The 7672-nt window shown below is 33.2% G+C and overlaps 1 long non-coding RNA gene across 2 annotated transcripts; it reads left to right on the top strand.

Moving 5' to 3' along the window:
- The first annotated feature begins 713 nt into the window (after positions 1–713).
- LOC133784110 (uncharacterized) lies at positions 714–2473 on the top strand. 2 transcript variants are annotated; one of them, XR_009871137.1, is made up of 4 exons: positions 714–800; positions 1291–1351; positions 1534–1627; positions 2137–2467. It is a non-coding gene; the product is annotated as an uncharacterized LOC133784110 (long non-coding RNA). The 2 variants fall into 2 exon arrangements; XR_009871136.1 differs by having other exon boundaries at positions 1534–2473.
- Positions 2474–7672: the final 5199 nt, after the last annotated feature.

Raw genomic sequence — 7672 nt, 5'->3', positions numbered from 1 at the left:
AATGGAGTTGTTGATAAAAATTCAGGGGTGTTTTTAAGCTTTCCTTGGTTCTATTTATGTTTTGTTATGACTTGTTTAGATTGAGAATTTAGGTTTTGGGATTTTGAAAAATGGTTTCGCTATCTCATTCTCTAGTTGTAATTCTGAAAAACCAGTTTCAGATCTTCTTTGGATGCTGATTCAACTGACATGCATTTGTTTTGTTCAAACTGAAATCAAAATCCTATTGAAAAACACAATATTATGTTCTACAAATGTTTTTGCTGAATTCCAAATAAAATAGAACATGAATAACTTGTATAGAGTAATTTGATGTGCTCTCAGCTTTATTTTGTTTTCATGGGAGTTTTTGATGTTGGTTCTTTGCTAGGCACTTATTTTTGCGAAAGAATTAGCTATGCCTGGAAATGGAGAGAAAGAGTCAAATTTGAGCAAGAAAAATGCTCACAAACTCAGTGATTTATAAGGTAATTTCTCAGTTTTTGTTGGAATAAATTAACAAACAGCAAGTCATTTTAGCTTTTGATGTTCATTACTTAATTGGTATAACTAATGAGAATACATGACAAACTTCTATATCTGCCTTTGTTCCTTGCTTTGATTTTGCATTTATGTGATAGATTGCAAAACCTTGTTATGTGCATAGAGGGAATCATATATTTTGAGAATGGTTTATTTATGGTTTTGCATTTTGAGAATGGGATTAGTCAATGACTAATGATCTTGAAATTATTACCAGGTCGTTGAGCATGGTCTGGGACATCTGCCATTTACAGAAAAACAGGTGGTCACTCCAACTGGTAAGCTGACAGTCAAATGGAATTTTTTAGTTCTTTGTCCCTTTTAGTTTTCTGTTTTCATTTTTAATGGGTTCCTTCAGCTTATATGTGAAAAATTACTTATCATATTGTAACTTTTCCTTTTTTCTTTTTTTAAACAGGAAATTTTTTAGCATATGAGTAACATTAGCTTCTTATCTGAATGTGAGGGCATTAACTATTTAGCCTCAACAATTAAGTGCCACTACTCATATTAGAAAAGCAAAGCATTATGTTGTCAGTACTGCAAATCTCTAAAAAGGAAAATCTAATATTAACTGTCCTAATATGATAGTTTAGGACCCATGCTTCATATGCATGTTTGCTGTTCAAAGACTAAAGTTAGTTTATGCTGTATAGATGATACCTTCATTATTTTGTTTTCTTTTTCTAATTTTGATTTCGCTAAGAGAGTCCAATTTCTTGAAACTGTAATTGCTGATAGCTAATTTACATCTCCTGTCTTTCGCAGAGTCCGTGTATACTGGTGTAGATTTCTGTAAGAGATTATGTGGTGTGTCTATAATCAGGAGGTAATTTCGCAAAGCAATTGTGGCATGTGTTTTTTTGTCAGTTTTTCATATAAATTTTATATTTGGAAGCAAACTCTAGAGGATTTCTATTCTTGGGCCAAAAAATAAGATTCAAAGCTGTAATTTTTCACAATGTACTAATTCGATATATTCTCATTGCACACTTATTCTTGTCATTACAGCGGTGAGAGTATGGAGAATGCTCTTAGAGCATGTTGTAAGGGAATCAAGATTGGGAAAATTCTAATCCACAGAGAAGGAGACAATGGCCAGCAGGTTTCGATTCCCTGTATGATTGTCTTTCATTTTTTAATCAACGTATTTCTATGATTCCATTTTTTAATCAACCTCTATGATAAACTATTGGTGTTCCAGATGCTGTTCAAAGAGGTGTACAACCAGATCAGATTATTTTCACAGATGTTGCCATGAAGGGTGAACATATCAAGCGCAGTACTTTAGCAAATTTATTCTTGGACACGTAAGCATGCTTAATACTTTTTTTTTCTATTTTTTTATTATTCAAGTGTATTTATCTTAGTACAATACAGTATGTAACTTTATTTTGACATTTGATGTTGCTATTGCTGATTGATTTTGCTATTGCTGTTTTGTTTCTTTATTTTTTTTTGGTGGTGTGTGCTCTGTAGCATTGCATTTAGTTAGCTTAATATTTAGCTCATATTTTCTTGAGTCGTTGCACCAGAATTCCCTTAATCAAGAGCCATATTCTATCAGAAGTGAATCATGTCTTGTTAACAGAATGATTTTTCAACTGGTTACAGGTCTTTCCCAGAGCTTGGACAGCAATTTTGATTTCTCTAGACAATAGTGGCATGTGGAACCTTCGAATAGACAATCTAAACTCGTGGTATCTAGGCCAGGAAACGTACATTAGTGTTGTAAACTCTGAGTTTGTGAGAAGAATTGCAGAAGCAGCAGAAAGTAAGTTCAATTCAATTTCGTTTTCTGGTTTTAGATATGCAACACGCATTTTATTGATGTTTCCTCTTTTTTATTTCTATTTAATGTGATAAACATTTCCAAGTCTATACTTTACATTTATTCAATAAGACCAAATAAGAAAAGAAGAAGAAAGAAAAAAGTCTACTGTTCTTAAAGATTATAAAAATCTGAAATCACCAATTACTAAAGTCTACATATTTTATATTTATTACACTCTTTGTTTCAAGGATGGAATCATGAAACTATACAATTAATTTCAGTCACATGAAAATGATGATTTTTTTGGACATTTGAGTTGGAATATGTTTCTTTATGTTAAGTTTGAACCATTAATGAATATAGTTTTATTTTGTCTCTCCGTCTTTTTACTGTCAATTCTAAGTGCATTTTGTTTGCTTTGTTGCTAAAATTCAATTAATACAATGTTTCATATTGCATTTTCACAGATCAAAAACTCACAAGTCAGGTCCATGAAATTGTTGGACGAATTAACGGCAGATTTGGAACATTGACAGCTGTTCCAATACATCACTTGGTTCGTTTATGGCCATCTTAGTCAGTAATTACTATATGAATGGACAATTTATATCTCACTATATTATTTTTGGGCTATTTGGTATTTGGACAAATGTTTTAAGTGTTGTTGACAGTTGTGTATACTGAACCGTATCTTATCATTGTTAGATTAAGCAATCACTCTTTTAGACACAATGGTTCTATATTTCAAATGGTATAGGCTTACCTGGTATGATTAAAATAGGACCTTGAAAGTGTTAAGCTTGGTATAGATCACATCAGTGACCCATCTATGTGGTATCTTGATGAGTAGGTCACATCATTGTGCCCCATCTTTGTTTTTTTCTTGAATTGAACCTCAGTTTCTCATGTCAGTGCGTCAACTAAATGTCTAAACATAAAAGCTAATAAGCTATATGTATTTTCATTCATATGATATTTATATACTCCAATTTTGCTATGATTATTTCTCACATGTTAGATGTAACTTTCTAGTTCCTAAGGAGTGACAACTGTGTACTCTTTCTGATCTTATCTTTCTTTCTTTACAGGATCACTCTCTTGATTTCCATGCTTTTTATGTGCTCTATATGCTGTCATAGGTACAATTTTTTGTTCTTTTTAATCTACTCTCAGATTATTTTTACTCCGCAATGATGCATTCCAATTTTCTTACTTAATTTATTTATGCGCATACCTTTTTTCTCTTGATTTCCTTATTGTAAACTTACCTGCCCCCTCTATTTGTGTTTGGGTTTGGATTGTGTTAAAGGGATTGTCAATCTCTCTTGATGTTGCAAAATAGTATTTGATTCATAACTAGAAGGGATCCTTCTCTGACAATGATTTTGGTCCAGAATTGTTGGTTAATAAAACTTCCAAGTTTAGTCTATTGTGTTTTCTCTCTGTTTTTTTTTTGGCAGTGGCTTCGATCATAAACCACACTCTGCTGCTGATTTTTGTAGCTTAGTTTATTGTGGTGTTCTATTTGTGTTTCTCTTTTATGAGTTTCTTATGGCTTGTTGGACTTAGTCTAAATACATGGTCATGCTCTTTATTTAATCTCTCAAACTATTTCAGACTAATGAATTGGCACAACCATTTATGCTCTTTATTGCTTTTTTTTTAGTAAGCCTAATCACATGTTTGCCTTGCACACATATAATATGAGTGTCATCTAGATCTAGGCCATTGGATCTTATATATATATATTACATAATGCAGTTATGTTTATATGCACACAAGCATATATAGTGCTCTTTATTACTGTTATGGTTGGAATAGTATGGTACATATATAAATTTTGTTTAACTTCTCTATCGTTTCCTTCCTCTCTTTCTCTTTCACACATATACATGAACACATGGTGGGGTTGTATCATTGGGACACCCATTAGGATGCAGTGGAGCTCGTATCTTGGTCACATTGTTAGGGGTAATCTATAAGCTTCCCTTCTCTTGCAATGCATTCCTAGTTTGACATTCTGATATCATTTATATAGTTCTCTGGTTTTGTTTACATGTTTTCTTAATGATCTAAAGTCATAGTTCGTGGTCATATCTAAGCTTATGCTTTCTACATATACTCATGTGAAGTGATCTCGTGTTTGTCATTTATTTTTTTTAATTTCTGTTGAGAGTTTAGCTGTGGAATAAAAGAGACATTGGTAACTATGCTCTCTCTGATATATTTTACTTGGAATTTCTGAAATAAGAATAATGTTGTTGCAGGTATCGAGACATAAAAAGGGAAAGTACGGGGTTGGTGTCATATGCAACGGTGGCAGGGGAGCTTCTTCACTTGTTCTTGAGCTCATGTAAGACCTGTAATTGTTTTTGAGCTTATCTTGATTGAATTCTCCTGATTGGCTAGCCAGCTTATAAATAAAGCTAATTGGCTAACCCAATTGTACTCTTCACTTGGTTCATTTTCAATAATAAGAATCAATTTCTCATCATGATTCATATCAATAGAATAGCAAAACTTGTTGCTTATTCTTGCATTGTTGAGAGGAAATGATATTATATTATCATGGGTTTAGCTTAGACTACATATATTCAATAGGACTCAACTTTACCAAACTAGCAAATGCTAATCTATTTTGTGCGACTTCAGTTAATTGTTTCTTTTGCTCACCTGTCATAAGCTGATGAAACCAAAAAAGAAAAAACAGCTAGTATTTCCTTTATATCTTATGTGGAGACTTGGAAATTATGGTTTTTGACACTCTTAAGTAAAAGGCTCATTTCCGAGTAGTTTCGAAGTAGAATGGTTTTTGTTTGCTTTGGTGTAGTTGTGAATCCATTATTTTGTATGTGGTGTCCTTTCTTGGATATAATTTACATATCATTTTTCTTGAAGTAATTTGTGATGCTAGATAATAACAATAAAATATTTCTTTGTTTATTTTGCAGATGTGACAAGCGAAGTATAAAAGGATACTTAAGACTCCTTGAAAGTAGTGACTTTGTTTGTTTATTTATTTGTGTTGAAAGTAGTAACTTTTAGACTCCTTGAATACTTAAATAATATTTTGTTGTTGATGACAATGTTGAATGTTTTAAACTAAATTGTGGATTGTTAATTCAATGTTGAATGTTCTTACTTTTTGTTATTTGAAAATCAAATTCATTTGATGATGCTAGTATATATTAGAAAGCTAATTTTAATTATATAACAAAAATTAAAATATAATAGAATAAATTAGTGTTATATAAATAAAATATATAATGAGAATTTAAACATATCTAAATATAACAATAATACGAAAATTGAGTTATAATATCTATTACAATAACACTTTTTATGCAAAGAATTATGTTATGCAAACTTCATTATATAACACAAATAATGTGTTATACTAAAGTGTAGTATAACACAAAAAATGTGTTATATAATCGACTATAAATAACATAATTAAACACTTATCTATATATTAAAATAACATAGAAATTGTGTTGTGTTATCGTTGACAGTACAATAACACATCTGTATAACACTGATAAAGTGTTATGTAAAGTACCCTGACCTACGATAACATAGTCGGTCTTAACACATCAGAAAGTGTTATCATATGTTTTGATAACACATTTTCGGTGTTAACACATAAGTCTTGGCTTTGATTCTCATCAACAAAGAAGATTCATGTGGTGTTCTTCCAACCGTTTTAAGCTTTCAAGAAGATCAAATGTTTTGTTCTACAAGTAATATTTTCACTTCTCTGCTCTGATCTTTTAGTGGAATTTTTCAAGCATAATTTCGTTTAGATTCATATTATATTGGTGGTGTAATCTTACTCTCCCCCAACATAAGGGTACACCTGACTTTGTCCTTCTCAATAGGAGTATGCATTGGAAAATTGGCGGGGAAGCCACAATTAGAGAATGATTTGGCTTTGGGGTCAATGTCAAAAGGGATGCTTGATTGATTGGAGGGACATCATGATGGACTCAGCAGAGTTCATGTTTTCAAGGAGTCTTCAAGTGCATAGCCACTATTTTATGAAAGGATTCTAAGTAGCGATAGTGACATAGGGTCTTTGATTGTGTCCAAGAGTGGGAATGGGAGATTGTCACCAACTGGGTTATTCTACGGTGGTAGAGGGAATAGTCCAGACTTAAGATTTAGATGAAGCATGGGGTGAGCTTAAGAGTCGAGGCAAGAGAAGATTTTCCAAAGGCCTGTCGATGTGAGCATCAAAAATTGAAGTGGGAGAGAGTGTAGCATGCTGGCCTCGAGGGCATGTTACAAGCTAGGTGGGTGTCCATGCAGAGATTCATGCTAATGTGCATGCAAGTGAGCATGTTGATGCCTAGTTTGTACGACAGTGGAATTTTTGTAATTATTTTCAATATTGCCAAAAATGGAAAGGAGTTTGTAGTTTACATATTGAATGGGTTAATGGACATTATGGTGCGATCAAAATTGGGAGATTTAAAGAACTGGCGAGTTGAGAGCCAAATATGTCTCCTAAGAAAAAATCATATATGTTCTTGATAGAATGCTAAAATTTTAGCATACAACTTATAGAGGGAGCATTTGGTGGCAGCTCTCCACCACCCCATGGCGCAGATGCGCTAGTGACCTATTACTAGTTGGGAGGACTAGTAGAGCAACATATGAGGACCATGAGGGGACTGATATGACTCCATTAGTAGGAGTACTCATGGATATTACCAGGTTGACCCAGGAGTGTGTTGAAGTATGTTGGCAGATGTTTGTGGGATGGTTGCTTTGGCTTGCTGATATGCCGCTTGCATGGAATGTGGCCCCAACCTCCAAGAGACATTGTGGTGCACTATGGCCATGAGTCTTAACACGAAATGGCACAGGTAGTCATTTGCGGGACTTGTTAGTGTTAGGATTGGTTAAAATACAAAGTCCAAGTGGGTTTACACAAGCTAGATTTAAAACAATAAATGGTTTCACATAGTGAAGATGTGAAATTTGACTTTTTTCTTGTAGGCATTGAAAAATTATGCTTTTGTGTCCAAAGTGATACATTGAGGTATATTAGGATGCCCAAAATGTATGGGGGAATTTTGAGGTGTTAAGGTCACTTTAGAGAAGTTGGACTTGCCTAAGTGATGTTGTTTCGCCTAAAACCTTAGAGTTTCAGCGATGCATAACAGGTGACGCATTGCCTATTGATAGACAATGTGCATGACCTGTTTGTATAGACACTTGTTTTAAGCTCTAAATGATGTGTTTAAATGCTCCAATCCTATTGGTTGGACTTAATGATGGTGCCTACATTATAAAAGGGTTCTCTTAGAGTCTTGATAAACTTGATCACTCTCTCTAGTTCTCAATATCATAAGTTTTCTCCAAGAAATTTAT

Source organism: Humulus lupulus, chromosome 6 (assembly GCF_963169125.1).
Source record: "Humulus lupulus chromosome 6, drHumLupu1.1, whole genome shotgun sequence".
Lineage (NCBI taxonomy): Eukaryota > Viridiplantae > Streptophyta > Magnoliopsida > Rosales > Cannabaceae > Humulus > Humulus lupulus.
Note: the sequence above shows the minus strand (reverse complement) of the source record. Positions and strands in the feature narration are given on the sequence as shown.